The sequence below is a fragment of the Hemicordylus capensis genome, chromosome 3 (genome assembly GCF_027244095.1).
Source record: "Hemicordylus capensis ecotype Gifberg chromosome 3, rHemCap1.1.pri, whole genome shotgun sequence".
NCBI classification, from domain to species: domain Eukaryota; kingdom Metazoa; phylum Chordata; class Lepidosauria; order Squamata; family Cordylidae; genus Hemicordylus; species Hemicordylus capensis.
Window position 1 is genome coordinate 215,681,308 of NC_069659.1, and position 27,218 is coordinate 215,708,525.

Genomic DNA, 27,218 nt, shown 5'->3' on the forward strand with positions numbered 1-27,218 from the left:
ATGCTGACATGCACACCCCTAGTTCAGATTCATGTTTTCTTGGAACTGAAATGTCTCCAAAGTGAAATTCAAAGATGAATTTCAGGAATTCTTCCCATGGAGCAATTGAAATTTGAAGAGAATTTCAGGGTTCTTCCCAAGGAGAAACATCTCAGAATTTTTTCAGACAGCATCTTCACATTCCTGATTAACACGTCTCAAAAACAGAATCAAATCATTAAACATTTGGGTTCAGTCCCTTGGTTAAGAGAAAACATACAAAATGTGAAGAGACAGGGCATTCAGAGACAGAGAAGGTGAGAGAGGCGACATTCCTCCTCTTGAGGAAACTTCCTTGGAAGTATTGTTCCTTATCTTTTACTCCATATTCTCATCTTTCTTAGTTTCCTCAAATGCCTTTTTCTCCATTTAACCCCCACCCTCTCTCCTATTTTTCCTTTTTCTGGCTACTTTGTTGGATCCCCAGATAGCTATGGCTTTGCTTGAAAACTTTAAAGCTTTTTAAATAGAAGGGCAGGAGGAAGGATAGGGAGGGAGATGGAATAAGACATGTTGGCTGTTAGGAATTGCTTTGCATTTTTATGTATATATTTTTATCACTTTGTAACCCATTGTTATGGATAGCCTTCAATTTTTGGTAGGTGTTTGATCTAAAATGGACAGTGGGGCCTGAGCAGAGCCATTGTGACCCAAGAAAAGCCACGTTGGCACTCGTTGGAAAACAACAGGGATGGAAACATCTTCTATGCATGCTGTATTCCTGGAGAGAGAGGAACTGTGTTTTGTATCTTTTTGCTTGCTTTTTGTACGTGCTACTGTTTTTTGGAGTCTGGACCTCTACTTCAGTGTGTGCCTTGACTTGATGTCAACGATTGAGTATCCTTTCCTTTCCTTTCCTTTCCTTTTTGCAAAAAAGGGGGAGAAAAGAGTCCCTCCTTCATTTTTTACTTGTCTGGACTAATCTCGGCCTAGCTTAGCCTGGGACTATAGGCATTCACTTTGGTTGGCAAGAGGCCCAACTGGGATAAAATATATGTTCTCGGCACACACACACCCCTCTTCCCCTCAGGGATGACATATACATGACATCATTGTGTATGTGTGCGATCTAGTGCCTTAATAAATCATTGTTAATGTGTTTCAGTAAAACCAGTGACTAACATCCAGACAAACAGTGCACTGGTAGAAGAATGTTTTCCATCAGGCAAGGAGGGGTGATATTTAGCAACTCCTCTTCACCTGGCATCCTCTTATGTCCCCTGGGACATATTTTCAGCAGGCATGGGGGGCTACAGATAGAAGGAAGTATAGCTGAAAATGGCCCCTCCTCTTTTGTGATGGGAAATGCTATTCTGCTGGTGTGTCATTAGTCTGGATGTCAGCCACTGTGTCACCATTTTTGTGTTTTGTGTGTGTTTGCCTTTCTGGTCATGCATTTGGCCCAATGGTCTAGCTCATTGTAACAATTAAATAACCTCGTTTACACAATTGCTTTGCTTCTAGGCATCCATTTCAACCATATTACTCAGTAAGGGAGATCTCTAAATTCTCAGTTGTTCACAACAGATATTCCCCACAATATAAATTCCCCACAAAATAAATAAAATATTTAAACTATCCTACAAATTTTCCAAGAGAGCTCAACATGCCTTTTTTGTTCCCTTTGCTAACAACTGCAAACTTTGTCATCTTGTCTATGTTGCCCACTTCACAAAAACTCCATGAGGCTGTTCTCACGAGCAGCCAAGCCCAGGCTTAGGCAGCTGCCTGTGAGAACTGCTGGGATCCACGTGGATCCTGTTGGTGCCACAGTTCCAAACCCAGTGCTGAAGCCTGGTTCTTAGCTGAAGATAAGTTCCCTTAACCCGGCTGCCAGGATCATGTGTCAGTGTGGGCTTCTTGCAGCTCACGCTGACACAGAGATAGGCACCTAAAGCGCCCATCCCCTGGTGAAATCACCTAGTGCACCACGCTCGGTGTGTGGTGCACAGTGGGATACCTAGTGGCCGGGATAATGAGCAATTCACTCTGTTCCACGATATACGGAGCAGCTGGATCATGTGCAAGTGCAGAGCACACTCCCACCAAGGACAGGATGATCATCTTGGGAGAAGGCAAGGTTTGCGAAGCCTTCCCTCCACCCACCTGGTAGATCGTGTGAATGGCCCCCATATATAATTTCTTTCCTCAAGCCCATGTCTTAATGACATATTGTGGCTGCTTTGCAACAATCCTGGCTGACAGTGGAATTGGCTACTGAATCTTAATTATTGATTTTTGGGAATCCATTATCATTGTTACTGCTCAAATGGGAGAAAGAGCAGACTAGCATAAATTTGAAAACAACAGCAGTTTAACAAAGTCTGCTACTTGTGGAATGGTCCGGTCTAGTTCCGTCATCTATAAGCCCAGGATTACTCATCGATCCTTTAGTTCATTCCTTCATAAGGTCTATTCTCCTCTGGGGAGTGCCCTGCAGCTCTGATACCATTAGCATGCTTTGTAGCTAATATATGTTACTGCAGCTCTTGTGCCCAAAAGTTACTGAATATTATATGTGTTCTGAGTCAGACACTGCTGGTGTAAATTAACATAAGCAATGAACCATAGGATTGACACTGAATTTTTTGAAAAAGGTCAAATCAAAGGAAATGGCAAGGTTCCTCTCAAGGAGAAAGATCTGGGAATTTTTAGTGGAAGTCAAACCAGTTTCTTTAAGACAAATGAAATTTTCCCCAGGGCTTTGGCACATTGCAAGGGTTGGCACCAAAATATCACGCACAGGCCTGGTTCACACAGTCATCCAAATCTAGGTTTAATATGGGTTACTCACATTGATTTGATCGTTTGAACTCATGCCATGGTGGTTTATGGCTCAAGATGAATCTCACATTGGTGTGAGTTCACACAATCACGCTAATGTCAGTGACCAACATTAAACTTAGATTCAAATGACTGTGTGAACAGCCACAGTGAAATTTGAAATAAATAACAAGTTTCATTGGAAGGTGAAACATCTGACAATTGTCAAGGAATGCCAAATGAGTTCCTGTAAGACAAATGTAATTTCTTGGGTAGGGGGAGGTCTGTATATTCCTAAGAAGCTAAATGGCAGCTCTGCACTTGAATCAGTGATTATCTGTGGCATTCTCTTAAAATCTGGATTTCTTTGCAGCAGAATTTGAATGTGCATATTCAAATATGTGTGCAGGGTATGAATGCTTTGTTCATAAGTAATTCACATTCTCTCGTTCTCTCTCCCTCCTCCCTGCCACCCCAAAGTATGGCTGGTAGAAGTGAACAAATAAAGAATTACTAGCACATTCATGTCAGTGTGGAAGCATCTGTGACAATGATTCAATTACAGCATATTGGTTCCATCACAGCCTTCTGCTCTAATAGTATATGGTCCACAGGGATGCTTTGCATGCCCAGCTTTGAGTTTCATACAGTCTCATCATCATGCATGGTCATAAATTAGATTGAAACATACTGCTTTATGTCATGTCTGCCTTCCCAGTTTTAATTAACTAAGTGCCAGACTCTGGTAAAGCATTCAGAGATACTTCTCAAAAATTCTCTTGCAAGGAACTTGTCTGCATTAACTATAGCTTGCTCCTCTGAGCAACCATCTCTGAAGGCCAATCCCCAGTCTATTCTCATAGCAAGTGGGTTGTTTGAATGATTTGCCATGAGCAAAACTTGCAAAGTTTGTTTTTTTTTTAAAAAAGTCTCCCACCAATCTGTACATCTATTTGCAAAGTGAAAGCCAGCTTTGGGTAATTTTTAGTGCCAGTAGAGAGACAAAGGGGATATATTCAGATTTTTTGTTGTTGTTCAGAAATAAAATTCAGAAATGACTCTATTTTATTTTATTGCATTGCATTCTTTGTTTTGGTCATGTGTACTAGTGGCTAGACTGTGAGAACTGGGTTCAATCTCAGCTTTGGTGGCTCTGCGGAATACTGTGGCTGCCTTCAGATGTAATGTGGAACCTGTGGTTCCAGGCAAACCCTGCCCCCCACCTGCCCACTCTCCTGTCCGTATTCATCATACTGGAGAGCTCCCCCTCTGCAGTATCACTGACTGCAGAGAGGAGGGGAACTGGCTTCCAGGGCTTCCTTCTTTAATGAAGGACAGCCCTGGAAGTCAATAGCAGCTGGAGAGAGGGAGGAGCTTCCTTCCTCAACTCTGGTTGCATAAAGGGAAAACTGTGGTGCCGGTGTGCAGATGTAATACTGGCATTGCGCAACCGGAGTTCAAGGTGGTGAAACTCCACTCAGAACTGAAGGTATAGATGGGAGTCTGGGGAGGGAAACTGCAGGTCCATTTTCTTGCTTAACTCCAGTTGCCCGCATTCGGATGTAGAGCTCCCAAAATTGGAGGTGAAGGGACCTCCGGTTTCATGTTACCCCTGCTAACTGGGCAAAGAGGCACCTTTTACCATGGTGATTCTCTTTATTTAGCAGGGGGAGAGTAACTGGCCCTATCCACCCCCAGCACAGTACTTCCAGTGACTGTTGCTGGTGTGTGTCTTATGTTTCTTTTTAGAATGTGAGCCCTTTGGGGACAGGGAGCCATCTTATTTATTTGTTATCTCTCTTTGTTATCCGCCCTGAGCCATTTTTGGAAGGGTGGTATAGAAATCGAATTATTAATAATAATAATAATAATAATAATAATAATAATAATGTTATGTGCAAATGCAGCCATGGTCTCTCAGGCCTGATTCAGATGCTGCTGGTGAGGCATGAGGTGTAGCAACACTGTGCAGTGTAACACTGCCAGTGTTCAAGATCCACTTTGCTTACCCACATCCACACCCATGATTTGGAACCATATGATTCCTAAGACCTAAGTTTTCTAACTGTTGTGTGTCCCTTCCCTGGTTCGATTTGCTACTCCTAAAGGGTGTGTTGCATTCCAAGCAAAGAGAAGATATGGAAACATATTGAGGAGACTTCTGCTGTCAAACAAGGTTTGACACTGAAGCCATTGCTTCCTCTAAGGAAGGTGCAAGACAGATCGAGCAAGAGAAACCTATGAGAGATGAACTTCCAAGAAAGAAGACACTTCCTCTCCCTGGCAGCTGAAGCTTAACATTGTAGCCACCACCTACTCTGTGATAAGGAGAGATTCCTTGCCCTATGTTAAGGAAATTCACTGAAGAAATATGTGCTCTGTAGCATACAGCCCACATAATACTGGGGCTATTCTCACGACCAACAAAAATTGGGCTAGCAGAGGCTAGTCCGATTTTTGTTGGTTGTCAGAAACACTGGGCTCGCAGCCGAGCCTGGTGGTTCTGGAGCAGCTAACCCGCTCAAGAAGCCCTGGCAAAAAGCAGGTTTGCAGATCAAGCGCTCCTGCAAACCTGCTTTTTGTGATCGTGAGTAGCCGCGGTGCGCAGGGCATACTGGGGCTTGAGGGGGCCACATGGCCCCTGCTCCCCCCACCCCCCGCCGGCTCCGTCTCGGAGCCAGCCATTGTGTGGGTGGCCGATCCGGCTGCCCAGGGCTCTCTTCTCGCTCGTGAGCGGGGAGAGCGGGCTTAGCCTGCTCTTCCCGCTCACCAGACAAAACCGGGTCTCACTGATCATGAGACCCAGTCCACGATGTGCAAGGATTCCTGAGTGCTCAATTAGTACTAGATTGGGGAAGGGCAGAAAGTGTAGATTTAGACAGGGATCCAAGTTAAATAAAATTGAGAAGCACTGCCCTAAGGCACACTAGATTGTCCCTGTACTCACTGCTTCTCAGATCTCAAGAGAACTGAAAGCTGCATGCATAAAAAAATGAACCATGAAGGAGCAGCTGGATTCCCACATTCTGCCACTGCTCCTTGGGCAGAGTGGAGCTGGGAGACAGAAGATGAGCGAAAAGTCAAGAGCCAGAGCCAGGAGACAAATGTTGCTCAGACAAAGACTGAGCCCATACAAGTCACCTTGTATAAGCTCTTCCGCTTGGGAAAGACCAATGGTCAGCCTGGGTGGCCAGGGCCATCCCAAAGCATGAGAAAAGTTTCTTGTGCAATGTTCCAACCAACATACAGTTCCACTTCATGGGATAGCCACCCAAAGAGCGGAGAGTTTCAGCTTCTAGCCCTGGTGGCTCCTAATTAGGTGGCTCTTAACTACAAGAACAGTTCTTCTTTCCTTGTTGGGTATTTTCACCGCTTCTGAAGACTTGTAAGACTTAGGTATGAGCCAGCCCACCCCCATGCCCATTCTTGCTGCCCTGTTCACAGGTGACAAAAGTGGAGATGCCATTTCAGCATATTTTTGAGAAGGCTGAGAAATTTTTTGAGAACCTTCTGGGTTGTCAGCAATAAAGGTCCTCCCCCTGCATTTAAACTGTTTTGTTTGCTGCTGCTTTGGCAGTGATGGTAGCAGCAGTGGATCTCTTCACAGCAGCCAGCTCCAACCATCTGCTATGGTTTTTTTCCTCCCACAATGCTCTGGGAAGGGTGCTATATCAAAATACACAATTTGGGAATTGCTGCTCTATAGAAGCTTTGTAAAGCGATTGGCCCTGGCCAGAAACCAAATAGGTCTAGATAAAACAATATTTATCATGTTCTGGGAAATGTGGAGTTGTTGTTTTTGTTTGTTTGTTTATCTAAAGGAGATAGCCCACATTGATTCATTGATTATCAGAGACCAGAGACTTGGTCTCTGACACTTCTAGGTTATAACTCAGGAATGGTTTTACCCTTATTCCAAAATGATTACCAGTTATTCTTGATGTGTACAGGATGCAGCACAGATATTGGAAATACAAAGGAGTGGAAATCCAGATAAAATATGTAGAAAACTATGGAAGCCAACAACTCTAGTCACTTAAATTGCTGTTCAGTTGCTCTAAGGCTTGCTGAATGGAAGTAGTCAAATTAAGTTTTTCTATTGAGTAATAGTTTTATTATATATTATCTGCATTCATTTACAACAGCCTTCAGGCAAGGGATAAAACAAGGGTCATGTGATTTGATTTCAAGCCCAAGCTAGTTATGAGAACCACATGGCTGCCACTGAAAGCCACACTGCAACTGCATTCAGACGTAACAACTAACTGGAGGTAAACATGGCTGAGGTTTCGATTTGGAACTCCAAATCGTCCTACAGACATTCAACAAACTGCAGCCTGGCAAACTCCAGTTTCAGAAAAGGGGAGCCCCTCCTGGCTGCTCAGCCTCAGAGGCTGATCTCAGCCAACTTCATGGCCAGACTGTGGGGAAAGCATCACCATGTCACCTGTGTTTGGCCACAGTCTTGCAGGGGGCATGCTGAGCACAACCGTGCATGTTTGGTTGTGCACCTGTGCACAGGTGTGGATGGCCAGGTAGGGGGCATGTTTCCAGAACAACTTAGCCACTGTCACCAGAATCAGGAAAGCAGTATCAGGGTTCTCCTGCCCACCACTTCCCAACACACAGCAACACAGCTAACTTAGAGCACCCATGGCCTGAATCTCCCATGAGCAGGCACTGTCTGTGCTGGGTCTGGTACCCATCCTTATACCAGAAGAAGAATCTCTCCAAAAATTGGATCAATGCTGATCCTGCTGCCCCAGCCCTGCTCATGAGTAAGCCTGGGTTGGGCCACACTTCCCCACTCTTTTGGTGTAAAATAGAGAACAGATGCCCCTAAACCTCTCCACCCTCACCCTCATTCCTTATGGAGACTTTCATGCACCCAAAGGATATCTAGATGCTCCATCTGTCATTGCCCAGATGCATGCATGTAAGCGTGGGGGGAGACACTGGGACTGACATTTAAACCCAATCATAATCCTGGGTTGTGGTCTGTCATCACATCATATGCAGATCTGCAGGTGCAGAGAATCACGGGCGAGGGGAGCACACATTATTTGGCCACCCTGGCACTGCAGGGTGGCTGTTCCGGGTCACTGGCAAGGGTGCACATGTACACATGGATGGGTGGTCTGGCAGGAGGCATGGTTTTGCAGCAGGCTCTTGGGTACCCCTCCCCACAGCTCTGATGCACACAGTAACCTGACTCTATTTTGCACCCCAATAGCCTGACACACTCATGAGGGAGGTGTTCATGGGAGAAGGGGATGTTTTGCTGTCTGGCATCATTTCAGATTTGTCTGGGCAATTCTTTCCCCTCCTCTCTGATGGTCCTTCTCATGAGTTGTGTGTGGGGTATCCCCATGGCTGTTCCCTCTCATGCCTGGCCAGTTCACCCCGGCTTGGGTGGCTGTATCTTTGAAGAAAGATTTCAGCTTACCCATTTCGACCCTGGTGATGGCCTTGATCATGAGTACCCCTGTGGGACACAAACCCCTAAAAGGGGAAGGGGCTGGGGCCGCCTTCCCCAACCTTTCTGTGAAAAGGATAGAACTTGGCTGCTCCAGAATCCCTGCTTGCAGCAGCCCCTCAAACCCAGACAGGACCCCCCTCTTCACAGCTAGAGAGGTGATCCCCTGCTCATGCTCATGCTGGCTATACCTGCCGTGAGGGGGGCCCTTTGCCAGGGCCTACCCACTTATGTGGACAGTGTAGACACAGGGGTTGGGCGTGGAACTTTAAATGTGTCCAAAGTTCCTGGGCTCAGTCCAGCGTTGCACCGTATGCAAATCTCCCAGTGCAGGGATTCCCGGAAAACCCAAGTTTTCAGCTGGCCTGGGACATGGGGCTTAGCCTTCGGTGCTGTGAGTAGAAGTGCACATCCCCACATGAGCGTGTGGGCTGGTAAGGTGCAGGGTTTGACAGCAGCTTAGCAGCAGTCACTGAGACCAGGCAGCACTTGCCCAAGTACCCATCCCCATGGCTTTCCTGCATAGAGCATCTTCACTTGCTCCCCTTAATCCATGGGATAACGGGCTAGGCCGTGGGATAGGGCATGGTAATAGCAATTTCCCGTACAATGGGGATGCCATCCTGTGCTTTTGCACTTAGTCCTCACAGATGGTTCTTCTCATGAGCAAGACTAGGGTGCAAATATCCCCACCTGGGAAAGGGGCTGGGCCACTCTTCCCCAAACTTTATGTGAAAATAAAAAAACAACTTTGCTGCTCCAGATTCCCTGCTTGGGTCTGGGTCTGCCTTTTATACTTGATCCTGGACCACCACCACCCTGCCATTGGCTCTCCTCATGACAGAGTGATGGGGTGCCTGCTTATGTTACCACTTGGAGTGCTTGTGCATATGTGAGTGTTGCTCTCTTCTGGGAGAGCAAAGCACTTAGTGCCCGTCTTATCATCCTGTGCCATTGCCCTACCACTTGCAAGGTGGGAGGAACAAGGGACAAAGTGGAAATTGGCAATTCCCCTGAGGGACTGTGAAGCTTGTCAGGCTGACAAGTTTGGAATGGGGCATGATGACTCCATAGCTGCATAGCTGACAGGGTTAAGGCTGGTTTTCTGAGAGGCTACCAGTGAGAAGCGCTGAAAGCATGGAGCAGCCACATCCGTGGGTGGGTCCTTGCCACTGCCTCTATGGTTGCAGTTTGAAAATCAGTGTGAAACCAAGGTTATAGCAGTGCCATGAATCGGATGTAATGTTTCAGTGGCAAAATCTCAGCTCTTGGCTGCAAACCTTAGAGATAACAAAAAGGTTCAAATTGGAGTTTGGCGAGGCAAATCGTAGGTCACTTTCAGCACATAACTGCACGTTCACACATTCAAACATAATGGAGTTACAATCTTGACCATGTTTAACTTTGGTTAGCCACTATATCTGAATGCGGCCAGTATCTCTTCCTTCCTACCTAATTCTACAGTATGATATGATGTCATTTAGCTGTGAGTTTCTCCACTCCTGTTTCATTTTTTTTTTTTGGGATGCCACTTGCAGGAATGGAAAGCTTACAGCACAAAAATATAAATGATCACTGGTTTTGTTTTACTAAATGTTACTGAGTGTGGGGAGGTGGGGGTGGGGATGGTTGGAGAAGGAGAAATGGCCATGCAACAGCTATAAAGTTTAATCTTTTAATAGGGTTGCCTACCCAAGACTGACATGAACTCTCTAGGAACCAGCATCAATCTCTCGATAGTAATGAAAAGCAATCCTGGAGATCTTAATGGTTTTTATATTGTGAAAAATATTGGGGGCAGGGAGGAAATCTCCAGGAATAGTTTAAGTCAGAGTTGGTAACCCCACCTTTGAAAGTGCTAGCTCTCATTTCTTTGGATGAGAAATGAAACACCTTTTTATTTTGCTGTTAACCACCCAGAGACGAAAGTCTGTGTGGTGTACAAATTTGATCTATCTATCTATCTATCTATCTATCTATCTATCTATCTATCATAGGTGTTCCCCTATGTTTCTTTTAGATTGTGAGCCCTCTGGAGATAAGGAATAATCTTCATTTTTACTATGTAAACTGATTTGAGAATTTTTTCTTGGAAAGCCATTATTATTATTATGCTATTTACACACAGTCTACCAAATGTTATTGATTGGATTTGGTACTTTAATTATCAGGCCCTTTCCAAGGGTCAAGGATAACTAAAGGATAATTAAAGATATTGCCATAGTATTTGTGCTGCCCCGGGTAGTGTGGCATTCTGTAGCTGATGTGTTGTAATTTTATTGATGCCCAGGGTGTTGAGATGGTGTTCAAGTTCTTTTGGTACTGCACCAAGGGCACCAACCACTATTGGCACCACTATTGTTTTCTTTTTCCAGAGCTGCTCAATTTCAATCTGAAGGTCCTTATATTTAGTTATTTTCTCCAATTGTTTTTCATCAACTTGTCTATCTCCTAGGATTGAAACATCTATTATCAGAACCTGATTCTTCTCAATGACTGTCAGATCAGGCATGTTGTGTGCTAAATGCTTATCAGTTTGTATTTGAAAATCTCAAAGGACTTTTGCCTCTTCATTTTCTGTGACCTTCTCAATCAGATGATTCTACCAATTCTTGCTTGCTGGCAATTTGTAATTCTTGCAAAAGCACCAGTGGATCATTGCAGCAACTTTGTTGTTTCTTTCCTTATGATTAGTCTGCACAATTTCTTACAACAGCATACAAGGTGCTCAACTGTCTCATCCGCTTCCTTGCATAATTGACACTTACTGTCTTTCTGGGTCTTATCATTTTTTGCTTTTATAACATTTGTTTGTAGTTATTCTTCCTCGGCTGCAAAAATGAGACCTTCCATTTCTTTCTTCAATGTCTCCTTCTTTAACCATTGCCATGTTGTGCTATTGTTGACTTTCGATTGTATGTCATTAAAGAACTAACTGTGCAATGGTTTGTTGTGCCATTTTTCTTGTCGATTCCTCATCTGCTGTTTTTTGTATTCATCCTTTGGTTCCTTTATTTTCAACAGTCCTGTCTTACTCTCTTCCTGTAGCATTTTTTTTTGGCTTTCATTGATGTATTGATGTATCAATGCTCATTTTTCTTCTTCAACAGACTGTCTGACTTGTAACATTTGACATTCCACATCCACCTTCATTTCTTGGCAGGTACAGCTAATAATAAAGCAATGAGCATGTGGAGTACACAGTTAACAATCAATGGCGAGACACTTGGACAGGTTAGTATTAGAAGAGGCATTTTCCAAGGGGACTCACTATTCCCTCTGTTGTTTGTAATCGCCATGACCCCACTTTCACAAATACTTGACAAAACAGGCCTCGGATACCAAACATCTAAAACATCAAGTCAAATCAACCATCTGCTGTACATGGACGATCTGAAGTTGTATGGAAAGTCCCAGTCAGAAATCGAATCACTGCTAAACACTGTCCATATATTCAGTAGCGATATAGCAATGGAGTTTGGACTAGACAAGTGTGCTGCATTAATAATGAACAGAGGGAAAATAAAAAAAACAGAAGGAATAGAACTGCCCAGTGGAAGCAACCTCAAGAACCTGGAAGAGAAAGAACATTACAAATACCTGGGCATTCTCCAGGCTGATAACATCGCACACACTGAAGTTAAAAGAAAAATTGGAAGTGAATACATCAGGAGAGTTAGAAAAATCCTCAAGTCCAAACTCAATGGCGGGAACACCATACAAGCCATAAACACCTGGGCTATACCTGTTATCAGATACACTGCAGGAATAATAGACTGGACCCAGGCAGAGCTAGAGACGATGGATTGTAAGACCAGGAAAATAATGACCATCAATCATGCTCTGCACCCCCGCAGTGATGTAGATAGGCTCTACCTCCCTCGCAGCTTAGGTGGAAGAGGAATGCTGCAAGTGCATCAAACAGTAGAGGAGGAGAAAAGAGGCCTTGAAGAATATATCAAGGACAGTGAAGAAGATGCACTTCAAATGGTCAATAATGCGAAACTATTCAACACCAATGAAATAAACCAGGCCTACAAGAAAGAACAAGTCAAGAACCGAGCATAAAAATTGAAAAAATAAGCCACTGCATGGTCAATATTTGCACAATATAAGTGAAAAATCAGACATCACCAAGACCTGGCAATGGCTTAAGAATGGCAACTTGAAGAAAGAAACAGAGGGCTTAATACTGGCTGCACAAGAACAGGCACTAAGAACAAATGCAATAAGAGCAAAAGTAGAAAAGTCAACAGCAGTTTCCTGTCTTTCAACCAGTTAGCATTCCACACATGTACTTGTCCCTTTATCCCATGATAGCTAAGTTTCCTCAGGAGTCTTTGATGAGGAACTTTGTCAAAAGCTTTTTGGAAGTCCAGGTAGACTATGTCAAATGGATCACCTTGATCCACACACTCGTTGACACTCTCAAAGAAGTCCAAAAGGTTGGTGAGGCAAGATTTACCTTTGCAGAAGCCATGCTGGCTCACTCCCAGCAGGGCCTTTTCTTCTAGGTGCTTTACAATTTTATCTTTGAGGATGCTTTCCATCAATTTGCCTGGAACAGACGTTAGGCTAACTGGCCTGTAATTTCCCGGTTCGCCCCTGGATCCCTTTTTGAAAATCAGTGTTACATTTGCTACTCTCCAGTCCTCTGGTACAGAGTCAGATTTCAGGGATAAGTTAAATATTTTAGCAAGGAGGTTGTCAATTTCACATTTGAGTTCTTTGAGGACTCTTGGATGGATGCCATCCGGCCCTGGTGATTTGTTAGCTTTCAGTTTTTCCAGACAGTTTAGAACATCATCCCTTGTCACTTCTATCTGACTCAGCTCTCTAGCCTCCATCCCTAAAAAGCCTGGTTCAGGAACAGGTATATGCTCAGTATCCTCTGCCGTGAAGACAGATGCAAAGAACTCATTCAGCTTCTCTGCAACCTCCATATCCTCCTTAATAATCCCTTTCACTCCCTCATGTCTAATGGTCCAACTGCCTCCCTGGCAGGTTTCCTGCTTCTGATGTACTTAAAGAAGTTTTTGTTATTCCCCTTGATACTTTTGGCTAAATGTTCCTCAAACTCTCTTTTTGCCTCCCTTATTGTCACCTTGCATTTCTTTTGCCAGAGTTTGTGTTCCTTTCTGTTCTGTTCATTTGGACAGGCCTTCCAATTTCGGAAGGAAGTCATCTTCCCTTTTATGGCTTCCTTGATGGTACCTGTTAGCCATGCTGGCATCCTCCTGGACTTAGTGGTACCTTTCCTCCTTTTGGGTTTACAATCTAACTGGGCTTCTAGTATTGTGGTTTTGAGTAAACTCCATGCACTCTGGAGCGAGGTGACTCTCCTGATTTCCCCCCTCAGCTTTCTTTTCACCATACTCCTCATTTTGGAGAAGTTCCCTCTTCTGAAATTCAAAATGTCTGTGATAGACATCCGTGGTGATTCTCTCCCCGCATGTATGCTGAATTTGATGGCACTGTGGTCACTGTTCCCTAAAGGGTCAATGACACTGACATCATGCACCAGGTCCTGGGTGTCACTCAGAATTAGATCCAAGGTCGCCTTCTCTCTGGTCGGTTCCATTCATTTTTGATGAATTATTGAAGTTTTAGTGTCTTTGGGGCAGATTTGGGGCATAAAGTGGCATCTGGGGCAGAAGAGTAGGGTAGGGTGGTAGCGCCTCATGGGTGGAGGCTATCACCCAAATTGCAGAGGGACTGGGCAAAGGGTGAATGGTTTTTAGTGAATTGTTGAAGTTTACGTGTCTTTAGGATTTTCCCCAATATGGTATAATGGAGCTGTATCACTTCACATCGGTGGGAAAGGGGTTGCCCAGAGCGGTGTGGGGTTGGTGGTACTGCCCAAGGGGGGCAAGGAAGCTACAGGAATTTTTTCAAGGTATTTGGGCAGAGGGCTGATTTTTGGTGATTTGTTGAAGTTTATGCGTCTTTAAGGTTTTCCCCCATAAGGTGTAATGGAGGTTTCAGCAGCTTCATGACTGCACTTAGGGGGCTCTGGGGTGGCCCAGAGAAAGTGGCAGTGTAGTAAACAGGGGGTGCCAGCCACCCCCAAGAGTTACTAACCAATGGGGTTCAGGGTTCTGTTGTTTCTGGGGTGTTCTGAGTGTAGATTCTCTGGTAGCAAATGAGATTTTCAATACAAACCATGAATCCACTCTCATTTGCTACCAGTATATGGCAGCCTCCTATGTTCCTATATTCCATTATACCCAAAATGGAAATTTTCCATTTTCCATTTTCCATTTCAGGCCCCAAAATTTTGATCCCACAGCGTTGCAGGTGGGGGTGGGGAATTAGTGGCATCCCATGTTCCAACTACCCCCCAACCCACAAATAACTGGGTACTCAGTTTATATTTTAGGAATTTTTAGACTCTTCATTATGAGGAAAGGTTATTAGACATCAAAGAGCCTAAAGACTTGAAAACAATCCTAGAACATAAATGGAGTAGTACCCCACTGCCTTGAGGGTGGGAGTGGGGTGTAGTTGGCACATGGCAGTTGACACTTGGCAGTGTCAAAAAGACTGTCAAAATTAATCGAAGAAATGAAAGTGTGTAATGAATCCTCATGGGGATTCATTGAGGGAAAGTTATTATACACCAAAGAATCCAAACACTTGAAAAATAGTGACCACACATTTTATTCCATAACTTCACTTCTACAAGGGCTAGAGCTTAGTTTTGTGGGGTTTTTTTAATTGAAAGCTGGGAATCTTGAGGAATTATTAGGAGGGATCTGAATCTTGAATTGATTCGAACTGAATCAGGCGCGATTAGATTAGTACTCGAATCTAGCCAATGGACCACAGGGTGATTAGTTTTGTCTCCGAATTACCCGAATCAGCTAGATTCGGGTACAGATTGATTTGTACCCGAATCAATTTGCACATCCCTAGAGAGAGACAGAGAGTGTCTGCTTAGCTGTCTCTATTTTTTCCCTCCTGCAGTGCCAACAATAACTGCTTCCTCCCCCCCCCCAATTTATTTTTAATTGTGCCCACAGTCCCAGTGGCTTTGAAAGCGTTAATGCCCTGGATGCTGCTTTTTGAATTTTCTTTCTTCTTTGGACCCCCCCCCCCGCCTTTTGCTTATAGTCAGCACCCAGTGACTTTAATAACTGGGGTGCTGTGCTGATCCCCCCCTATATTTTTATTGCCCTGCAGTCCCAGTGGCTTTAACTGGGTGCTCTTTTGAATTTTTTTCTCATTGCTTGTAGCCAGCCCACAGTGGCTTTAATAAATGGCTGCTGTGTTGATTTTTTAAATATGCCTTTTTGCAGCCCCAAGCTGCACCTTTGCTGCTACCTGCTGTGTGCCTGGATTCTTGTTTGTTTGTTTGTTTGTTTGTTTGTTTAGGTTGGTGTGTTCTATCTGGTGCCCAGCCTGCCAGGCTTTCTCTTTTTACCTTTTTCTGGGTTTTTGGTGTTTTGATTTATTGGGTGGTTGGATGCCTGACTGGTGTCCACCTGCCATCCCCTCAGCTGATGAGTCCCAGTGTCTTCTCAGCCCAAGAGTGCCTCTGAGAGCAACACCTAGCCTACCCCAGCTGAAGACACTGGAAGGTCAAAGATGCCCATGGTAAGAGTCTCCCCTGCCTTGTTCACGTTACAGAACTGAGAGTTCTTTAAATAGGACCTAGTTTGGGGGAGGGAGGGATTAAGTACTGTAGGACTGGAGGGGTGGGTTTGCATTAAAGAAGCCCACAGTAATCCCCTTCCCCTTCCCTTCCACTTACCTGATTGTCTCTTACTCCCCTAAAAAAAAGCGCCTTCCCAATAAAGCCTGCTTCTTTATTGGGGAAGGGGGATTTAATTTTTCTAGCTTCTGTGTGTGCACTGCAGTGCTATAGATATCACTGTGTGTGGCACACACAGCATAAATAGACAACCCCAACCCCCCCACACACACCCTTTTAAAAATATCTGCCATCACAGTGCTTCTTCTTTCCCCCTCCTATCAGAGTTATGGCTTCAATTTCTTAAAAACCCAAGATGTCCTGGAGGTTGCAAGACAGAGCCAGGAGCACAGTGGCAGGCAGAGGGAGGGGTGATAATGCTGGCCATGGTGGGCAATGGCAAGAGGGGCCTATTCCTTGAGTCATACCCGCTGATGTGGTTGTGCACAGGCTCTCTCCTCTGGAGGAGCCTGGTCTTGCAGTGCAGCTGCCTGTGGCAGCTGATGTAGAAGTAGGGGAAAGGTCCTCCCTTGTCAGAGAAAAAGCTCTTCCCTTGGCAGCGGAGGAGGAAGTGTCAGCTGCTAGCCCAGACAGATCCCTCTCTCCATCCTCCCCCATCCCTGTTGACAATATGACCCCCACCCCCGTCTGAGAATGAGGAGGAGCAGGAGGAAGTACTTTCACTTCCTGTACCTTCTCAGCCCTTGACCAAGGGCAGCAGTGGCAGCGGCAGTCCCCAGAATGCACCAGCAGCTGCAGTAGTACCACCACCAGCACCAAAACAGTCCCAGTCCGATAGCAGCATGGTGTGGGACCACTTTGAGCTCTACCTTGGTGACCCATACCATGCTGCCTGCATCCACTGTGGGACACAGGTCAGCAGGGAGATGGGCCCTATGCAGCTTATGATGTTGGGGATGCTGCAGCACCTGAGACAGCATCACCTGGGGGTCCCTACTCCTGCTGTCAGCAATAGGCCGGGTGTGTCCTCGCATACCAGCAAGTTACCTGCTCCTGCTCCCAAGCAGGGGAAGTTGCCTGCGTGGTGGATGCAGTCAGTGGGCAAGTGATCTGGTTACCCAGAGCCTCATCTCATCAGCCAGGCTATTGGGAGATGATCGAGAGGGTGTTCGCCATGGCCAGGGACATAGTGACACCCCATCACACATGCTTAGATGCTGACTTGGAGGAGAACAGATGGACTTCCTGAAGGCCAGCCTCACCCTGTTGGGTTATCCAGAGCGGGTCATGGAGGGTGAATGTCTCATGGTCACTCCCACCCACTGCAACACCACTCTCAGTTCACCCCATCCTTGTCAACCCCAAACCCAGATGTCTCAGTCTGCCCATTAGTACTGCTGACGTATGCAGACATACATACATGCACACCACCACCATGGCTGATGAAATGATGGACTGCTGCCATGACCCATGTGTCAGGCTGTCAGCCAGGGCCCAGCACCAATCTGATGCCATGGTGTTATCCAGACACAGGCAGGCAGAAGAGAATAAAGAAGAGTTCTTCTCATGGTAAAAGTCTAGAAGCTTTATTTCTTTTCAGATCATTGGGCCATGATTTTGTGGTTTTCTTTTCTCAGCACTGAGTATAGTATGCTGTGCTGTTGCTGCTTTAACAATCTGGTTTTGCTGGATCTCAGATTAACAAAGGCAGAACATGGATGCCTTTGGTTTAATTTAAAACAAAAACAAAAAAACCCCAAAACAAAAGGTTGTTTGTTTGTTTTTTTAAACTTTCCACAAAACCCTTTATAGGATCCTCTGGTGGGGTTTTTTTTGGGGGGGGGGATGTTTAAAAATTTGTTAGAAATCGCCTGCTTGCCAATTTCTTTTGTAAGTTGGACGGTAGTCCATGATGGGTGCTACTTACCACCCATCACCAGAGGCCGGGAAACATTGCTCGATTTGCCCCATCCTCAAGATGTCCCTTTGTCTGCACTAAGAATGTGAAAATCAGTTTGTACCCAAATCTACCTGTAAAAACAATTTGTACCCAAATCTACTTGTTTTGGGTGATTTGTGGACAAAACAAATCACCCCTGTGCTAGCTGGCCAGATTCAGCCCCGATACAAATTGGGAGTGATTCGATTCGGGTACAAACCGAATTGAAAACACCAATTTGCACACATCCCTTATCTGCAGCCCTGCTGGACTTTAATTTCAGCAGATTTCCAGAGTTTAAATTTGTTACATTTTCTTACAAATGTTTGCCAGATACAATAATCTTTGTCATGGAAATAGTCATGCATTGCTGTTTTTTGTTTTTTGTTCTGTTTGAGCACTAAGCTTTCAGTAGTTCAGTGGCATTTTAATCTTGCAGATTCTCACCTCTCAGTGCAAGCATTCAAATCTGAATGTGTAACTCTTGTGAACTTTACAGAATGTAGCACTTTAATATGCCACTACACTGCAGCTGTTCACTCTTTTGCTTTTCTCATCATGCGTTGTGTTATAAATCTGCAGAAACTCAAACCAATCATCATGTACAAATTACAAATTAAAGACGTATGTTTGTGAATGCTTTTGACCAGTCAATGCATTTGCATCAAATTTTAAACTATGGTGGATCTATGGTGGTTCAGCCTCCCCTATGAATATTCATTCCAGCTCTGTTTTGTAGTCGTTGTCTCTCTGTTCCCCACAAACTGCCTGTCCAGACTTTATGTTAACAACAATTGATAATTCCATCAATTTGCTCAGTGATGCAAAAGTGCTCAGAATAAAATGAATCCCAAGAGTTATTACTCAGCATGCACCAGGTCACATCTTCATTGGACTACTGTAGTAATAAATGATTATAACATTTTTCATCTGAAGAATCATATAGTATATGCACAATAACAAAAGCATGTATTACATCCTCTCAATAGATACTAGTAAATAGTCTCATCCCTGGCCGCCACTGTAAATGTCCCCCATCCTTCTGGTTCAATGGAGTTAAAAGGGTTCTCCTCCCACATACTTCCATCTAATTAACTGGATTAAATGACAGTGAGGACAAATGAGGCCAAGGGCAGAGGGGTTGGGGAGGAAAAATAGTGTCAAGGAGAAACAACAGCTGGGGAATAAAAGGTTGCCAAATACCATTGAAAATGGAAATGTCCAGTGAGGTGCACATGCACATATCTAGAGTTCTGTTTCTCCGTATAGAAACCTATTTGTTCAATTGTGCTGATATTCTAATTTGAAAGCAAATATTCGGCCCATTCCCATATTATGTTCAACACTTATATGGTGAGTGTACAGTGTACACAGGTACAGATTGGTACAGTTATTCACATGTTATGCTGAACTCAGGTACAGCCGTACACTTCCTATCTGTACCATGCATTTGAAGGGCCTGTATCCAGGTTCACTTTTAAAATGAACAGAGATACAGTCATTCACACAAACACATGTACGAGTGTACAGACATCTGTACACTTGTATAGTATAATGTCTCAATCGGGCTAGTGAAATTTGTGAATATTCAGGGTAGCCATAATGGTGGAGAAGACTTTTGAGGATACCATGGACAGCCAGGAAAACAAACAAATGGATCATAGAACAAATCAATCCAGAATTTTCACTCGCGGCACAAATGACCAGGCTCAAACTCTCATACCTTGGACACCTTATGTGAAAACCCAGCTCCCTTGAGAAGTCCATAATGTTGGGGAAAGTCATTATTATTATTTAGATTTCTATACTGCCCTTCCGAAAATGGCTCAGGGCGCTTTACACAGAGAAATAACAAATAAATAAGATGGATCCCTGTCCCCAAGGGCTCACAATCTAAAAAGAAACATAAGATAGACACCAGCAACAGTCACTGGAGGTACTGTGCTGGGGGTAGATAGGGCCAGTTACTCTCCCCCTGCTAAATAAAGAGAATCACCACGTTAAAAGGTGGCTCTTTGCCAAGTTAGCAGTTGTAGGAAAAAGAAGAAGAGGACAACCAGCAGCAAGGTGGACAGACTCGATTATGACAGCAATGAATGTACCACTGAGAGACTTTAAAGGCCAAGCTGAAGACAAATCATCCTGGAGAGAATCTATCTATGTGGTCGCTAAGAGTCCACATTAACCCAGTCCAGGTTAATATTCTAACCCAATTTTGGGGCTTTTAATCACTGTAATTGTTTAATTGTTGTTTTAAAATGTTTTTGGATCGTTAATTGTTGTTATATTGTTTTAATTTGTTTTAGCTCTTTACAGTTTTAGTGGTTTGTTTTAATTGTAAACCGCTCTGAGCCATTTTGGAAGGGTGGTATATAAATCAAATCAAATCAAATCAAATCAATCAATCAATCAATAAAATAAGAGTCGACACCGACTTGATGGGACTTAATCAATTTTTAAAAAATTATTGAGTGACTGAGAGTTGATACAGATTATCATATATCCAGAAGTTCTACCACATATCTGCAGCTCATATGTAATAAAAATCCTCCTCATAAACTCGTGGGATGATAGAGGGGCCAGCTGTATGCAGGGTTGTCTTTAGAGAGCCCTGGTGGGATGTAGGGCCCGGGGCAGATCACCCAGTGCTGGTCCCCCTTCCAGTGAATTCTAATGGGGGTTAAAAAGGTGGGGCCTGGGGCAGTTGCCCTGCTTGCCATGTCCTAAGAGCAGCCCTGGCTGTATGATTCTCCAGTGAGCCCTACATGTCTTTATGTACATGAGGAAGCATCCAGACTAAGACTTGTACAAATAGAACTCTTCCACTCACACAAGGGGAGAGGCGTGATTTTCACTGATCCCATCCTTCTTCCTGCAGTCTTCTGTGATCACCAAGAATATGCATTTGAGCATCCCCCAATCCTCAGTGATGACACATTTTTGGAGGGCATAGAGGACTACAAAGTGAAGATCAGTGAATATGGGATCAGTTAAAATGACCCTTTGTGCCTTGTGTGAACAGAAGAATTCCATTTGTGCAACTCTTAGTATGGATTTTATACACACACACAAATTTTTTAGAACTTTTGCAAAGCTAAGGCTGTCAGAGATGCTTCAGGTAATGCTCTGTAATTTTGCTTCTCAGAGATAATGTGGGAGGAAGCAGGATACATAGGACTGTACAGTATATTTTCAAGTGAGCGGATAATTGCTTTTCAGTGATAGGGATGCCAATATAAGCACATGAAGTAAATAATAGCTGGAATGTTTCTTGATTATTATTTTTTTGTATTTTGAAGGCTAGCTCAACTTTTTTATTCAACATTGTTTGTCCTAAAGCTTCTGGGGAAATAGACTTATTTGTTCCCGCACCCTATCATCACAAAGATGAGAAAAGAGTGTAATTCGGAAAGATTCATGGCTAAATAGATTAATATTTCTGCTTTTAATGCACCAGATTCTCCGTAGTTGGAAAGTAGTTCTAGTGCCACTTTCAATGGGAGTGGCAGGAAATCATTCTGATTGAAAATCCTTAAAAGGTCACCTGTAATATTAGGGGGCTCTTCCCAGCAGAGGTAATATATACATCAGCTCTCACTTGATGGTGGAAGATGACAGCATAGGAGTTTTGCTTCTGATTTTGTTGTAGAACTAAATATTGATGATAATAAAATTTTCCATACTGCACATTATACTAGAGGCCTTCAGCCAATTTTGGTTGGTTATTTCAGATAAACATGTAAACTTCAGCCTTCCTCATTCCTGCCTCGCCATGTGCAGTTCTCCTCTTTGCTTAATTCCAGTTGTCCTTTTCCTCTACATCCATTCTCTAGCCTCCCTTTATTCTGTAGCATTATCATCCAGCGCTTTGGTTCTTCTACCATCTCTGAGCCTGTTTGCCCTACGCACTGATTTGAGCAGTTCAGTCACTGACAGTTAGGAATCCTTCTGCCTGTCTGTGACATTTGCATTTCTCAGTAGCATTTCTCAATCGCTGCTAGAGGTTTCACCACCAGCATTGCCACAAAATATCTTAGAACATTATGTTGTATTTTAATCTTGCAATTCAGGCACCAAGGGCCAGTTTATGGTTGGTCCAGAATTGACTGAGTGTAAAGACTGGAGTGTTTCACCTACTATCCAACATCATGTAGATTCAGGAATTTCTCACAAAATCCACTCTCTCGGATAAGTACCAGGCTACGTGAATAAAGTACTAAGAGGTGTTATGTAATATTTTCCTTGCATATGCAAGGAAAACCTTTTGAGCACTACTTACCTTTGTAAGTGGATGGTGTACCCACACAGAAAAATTAGATAGCATGACTGTGATGTTTTGCTTTCAGTCTTGCATACTGCAGTGCATAATTTATGAATTAAGGAAGGGGAGAAACCACCTGTGAAAATGCGAGTGTTTCTCCTTTTGTGGGACCCTGAAATTGTCTTTTTAATTTCACTTAGGAGAAATGTTGGTGCCAACCCTACTGTGAATGAAAAGCCATATTCATGGTAGTGGGTGCTGCATGCCCTCGGAATACCACTATCTTGGAGTGTGGCTATGAATGGTACCTTAGATTTATAATTGAAATAAAGATGGTGGCAACCATGAATGACCTTTGTATCTCTTCAGATTTCTCATGCAGAAAATCCAGGTAACTGGCAACTAAGACAAAAATAAAGTCATCCTAAAACTGCAGCCACTCAAAAATCTTATTGGTCTATGTCAGCCTTTCCCTACTAGCCTTTTCAGTTGTGTGCAACTAAAATTTGAACATCCAGTCACATCACTGATTATGGGTTCTCTTTCAGAGTCTTTGGTGATGGTGAACATGGTGAACTCCCTCTCCTTCTCCAATATAATGTTAGTTGGGAGACTGACATGCTACATTTCTATTTGTGGTGAATTCCACACCCCCCCAAAGGAAAACAACACATTCAGTCCTCATTCCCCACCTTCAGCCTGAAGTGATACAGTCTAGGAAAAGGCCTACAATGTGTTTCTGCTGACTGTATAAACCAGACCTTAGACAGTTTTAATATCTTCACTTGGATATGCTCAGCAAAACTATTACATCAATTACACTCCAAATCCAACTATCAGTGGAACATCATATCAGAGAAGCTGGCAAAAAATGTATGTGACAAGCTATATTTCAGAGAAATTAAAAACAAACCTCTGACAAGAGGAGAGAATCTAGATTAATATGTCAACATCTCTTTTTGACATAAAGAGCTTCATAAAGAGCTTTAGTGAGGGTGCAAGTCAAGCTGCCGGTTCCTCAGCTCTTGCATTTCCCACATATTTAATACTGTTAGATTAATAAGAAATTTTAGGATATTGGTTTCTTTAGAACTAATGTGTTATGCTGGTGTAGCTGTTTCATTTTCACTTACTTTGGTACACATATGAATTCTTACACAGTGCTTGAAAAACATGCCCCAAAATGTACGGACAAACTCTCATAATCTTACAGACAGAATATTCCATAAATCTCAAATTAGGTTATACACACACAAAAATATCAATTCTACACATACCCAACACCCTTGTATGTTAGTGCTTCTGTAGCTTGGATCAAATCAAGTTGATTATATGCCCACTTTCATATCAAGTGATTAAGTGCATGCATTTCCCTGTCATTTCAAACTATTTAGAGGAGTTGTGATGTTGAAATGAGACAGGCAAGTGTTCTGTTTTGAATATAAAGCAATCATCAACATAACAATAGAATGTTCCACTCAGATGAATGTGACAAAAATGGACTGGGTCCAGAACCTTCTTTCTGTACAGAATCAAAGGATTAGGAGGTTTGAATGCCTTGGTTTATCCAGGTCCAACTAGGCATTCCATTGCCTCCAGTCCCACTATTGTCCAAAACATTGAAACACAAGTATAATTAGGTACTGTATCTTTCAGATGCATCCCCTATATGCACATGAGACATTATTCTGTGATGTGTTCCCATGTGGCTGCCCGTGAACAATGCATTCATTTTTATGGGGTCCATCAACAAGATACCTATGATTTGCCCTAATTCAGGGACTCTCAAACTTGAGTTCCCAGATGGTGATGGAATACAATTCCCATCATCCCCAGTAGCAATGGTCCTTGGCATTGTGGAAAAACATCATGAAAGAGATCCCATGCATCTTGGAGCTGCATCTGAAGCTTTTACTAAATGTGGGTTAAGCAGACCACATTCCAGCATGCACTGGCTCCGCAAGAGTTGAGATGGTTCTCACAACGAGCCCTAGCCCAGGCAGGTATGTTCTTGCCTCCCCCGCCCCAGTGCTCCCCAGCCACAGCAGAGTTGGTAGTAATATGAACCTTAATATGAACCTTAACATGTACCTGCTGCTGATACCTAATAAGAAAAGTGTAGGCAGGTTGTAAGTAGGCTGCAGGATAAGGAAATGGTGCAAATGACACATGGTGTGTGCCTCATGCATGTGAAAGTAACATGTGAAGAGTTAGAGATCTGAAGCACTAATCAACATGTAGTTACTTCAAAACACAGAGATGAGCACCAGCATTTTAATCTCTCATTTAAATAGTGTTCCAGCTAATGGAACAAGAAAATCACTTTACTCTATCATTTACAATCTACTCCACCCACTCACAATTTAACTTTAAATGAGAATGTGTTACATAATTGACACTGGAATCTGCAGAGTAGGAAATAATAACCTGGTTTGCAAAGAGCCAGAGTAGTAAAGCTACATTATGACTGGACTAAAATATAGTGCTAGGGTTAAAAATGCTAGTAAATAGGGGTGTGCACGGACCTGGTTTGGCTGGTTCAGTTCAAATCTGATCCAGATCCTAATTGAAACTGGGTCTGGTCCGGTTTGGCCATCATACCAGGCTGAACTGGTTTGGGGGATATACTTGTAAAGGGAAATCCAGTGAGGATTCCCCTTTGCAAGTAAAGGTGATATTCCCTAAGGTGGAGACATCAGCAGGGGCGTAGAGGGCTCCTTCATACATCCCACTGGCCTCTTGAGGACCGGCCCTAACTCTCTCAGCCCTAAACCTGTTCTTTTTCTATTTTTTACTTTGTTCATGATCCACCAGATTCCACAAGAACAGCCGTGCTGGATCAGGCCAAAGGCATATGTAGTCCAGCATCCCGTTACACACAGTCGTCCACCAGATGCCTTTGAGAAGCCCACAGGCATGCGGTGAGGGCATGCGCTCTCGTTTGCTGTTGCTCCCCTGCAACTGGTGTTCAGAGGCATCTTAATCCACCAGACTAGTAGACATTTATCTGTTCTCCATGAATTTGTCTAAGCCCCTTTTAAAGCCATCTAAGCTAGTGGCCATCACCACATCCTGTGGCAGAGAATTCCATAGATTAATTATGTGCTGTGTGAAAAGGTACATCCTTTTGCTGGTCGTAAATTTCCTGGTCTTCAGATTCATGGGATGACCTCTGGTTCTAGTACTGTGAGACGGGGAGAAAAATTTCTCTCTGTACACCCTGTCTACACCATGCACAATTTTATAAACCTCTATCGTGTCCCCCTGCAGTCTCCTGTTTTCCAAATTACAAAGCCCCAAATGCTGTAGCCTTGCTTCACAAGGAAGGTGCTCCAGGCCCCTAATCTGCTTGCTTGCCCTTCTTCTGCACCTTTTCCAGTTCTACAATGTCCTTCTTAAGATGTGGTGACCAGAACTGCATGCAGTACTTCAAATGTGGCCACACCATAGATTTGTATTAGGGTATTATAATAGTAACATATTTTTGTTTTCAATCCCCTTTCTAATTATCCCTAGCATGGAATTAGCCTTTTTCACAGCTGATGTCATGTGCACTGAGTTAACACTTTCAACGAGCTGCCCACCACAGTGGACTTAAGCCCTGCGGGTTGGGTGGGATGGTGGGTGTGAGGGAGAGGCTTGTTAAGCTCACCTTACTCCCAGATGACTGATTCCATGTTGCTGGGAGTGTGGATCATGCTCCCAGATGATCTGTTCTGCGTCCCTCCCTGTAGCCGGGATGATGCATACCTGCCTCCTGAGATCCCACAATGCTTTGGGGAATTCCCCCAAGAGATGGGCACTCTAGGCGCCGATCTCTGTGTCTGCTTGGGCTAAACACATCCTGAGCAAACACAAGATCTGGTAGCCTGGGTTAAGAGAGCACTCACTCCCTTAACCTCGGCTAACAGCCGGGCTACAAAGCAGGGCTAGGCAGCACTGCCCCACCAGAATTGGGTCCAATCCCAGTAGTTCTCACAGACAGCCTAACCCAGGCTGGGCTTCTCTAGCCTAGGTATGGCTGCATGTGAGAACAGCCTAATAATGTTGTACGTGTGCACAGGTATATGGTTTTGTATGAATGACTGTACACAGGTTCAGTTGAAAAGTGAATGTGCATACAGACTACCTCAGTTGCAGGGTACAGAAAAGAAGTGTACTACTATACATCTGTTGAACATAATGTGTGAATAATTGTATGGGTGTACCTATCTGTACATGCATACACAGTCCACAGGTTTTATGTGTGTTGAGCTTTACCTGAGGAGCTTGCAAAGCAGCACAAATTTCACTGAAGTTCATTAAAGTCTGTTGCAGATTTTCCCCTGCCTTCCAACTTTCATCCTTAATATCTGGGCCGGGCACAGAGCATATGTGCCTCTGGCCGGCTCACCCACCACCACTGTTTTCCCCTCCCCCAAAATGCTGGCATGCCTGGCTTTCTGACTGGCTGGTTGCTCCCCCTCTCCTCTGCCGCCCACTTCTTGCCCCCCCCCCACGATTTCTGTTGGGCCAGCTGGCCGGCCCACTTCCTCTCCCCCCTACCCCATGCTTTCTGGCCTCCTCCTACCCACTCTTCCTGGCGCCCAGGCCCAGACAGTCCATCACTTCCTCCCACCTCCTTCTCACGGCAGTCGGCTGGGCCAAGCTGGCCCGCCACTGCCTCCTCTCACCTCCTCCTTCAGGTGGGTGGCTGGGCCAGGCCTGCCTGCCTCCGCCACCTCCAGCCAACCGGCGGCTGGGCCAGGGCCATGCCGGCCCACTACCATCTCCTGCCACCACCTCCTCATCACGGTGGGTGGCCAAGCCAGGCCGGCCTGCCGCCACCTCCTCCAGCCAACCAGAGGCTGGGCCAGGGACAGGCCAGCCTGCCGCCGCCTCCTCCTCATGGTGGGTGGCTGAGCCAGGCTGGCCCACCACCGCCTCCTCTGGCCAACTGGCAGCCAGGCCAGAGAGAGGCTGGCCCACCTCCTGCTTCCTTAACCAACGGAGAGGGCAAGGCCGGCCCATCACCATGTCCTCTGGTGGCTGCCGCCTCCAGCCAACCGGCAGCTGGGCCAGGGCCAGGCCAGCCCGCCACTGCCAT

General features: G+C 44.4%; 1 long non-coding RNA gene across 2 annotated transcripts in view; it reads left to right on the forward strand.

Moving 5' to 3' along the window:
- Positions 1-27,218, forward strand: part of LOC128352404 (uncharacterized) — a 61,392-nt gene that overhangs the window by 26,786 nt on the left and 7,388 nt on the right. Inside the window, exon 3 of one of the 2 annotated variants that reach the window (XR_008320383.1) lies at positions 642-3,763. The exons of the other annotated variant lie outside the window; for it this stretch is intronic. This is a non-coding gene — a long non-coding RNA (uncharacterized LOC128352404). Of the gene's footprint in view, positions 1-641; positions 3,764-27,218 lie in introns of those variants that run through there. 2 annotated transcript variants of the gene reach the window in all.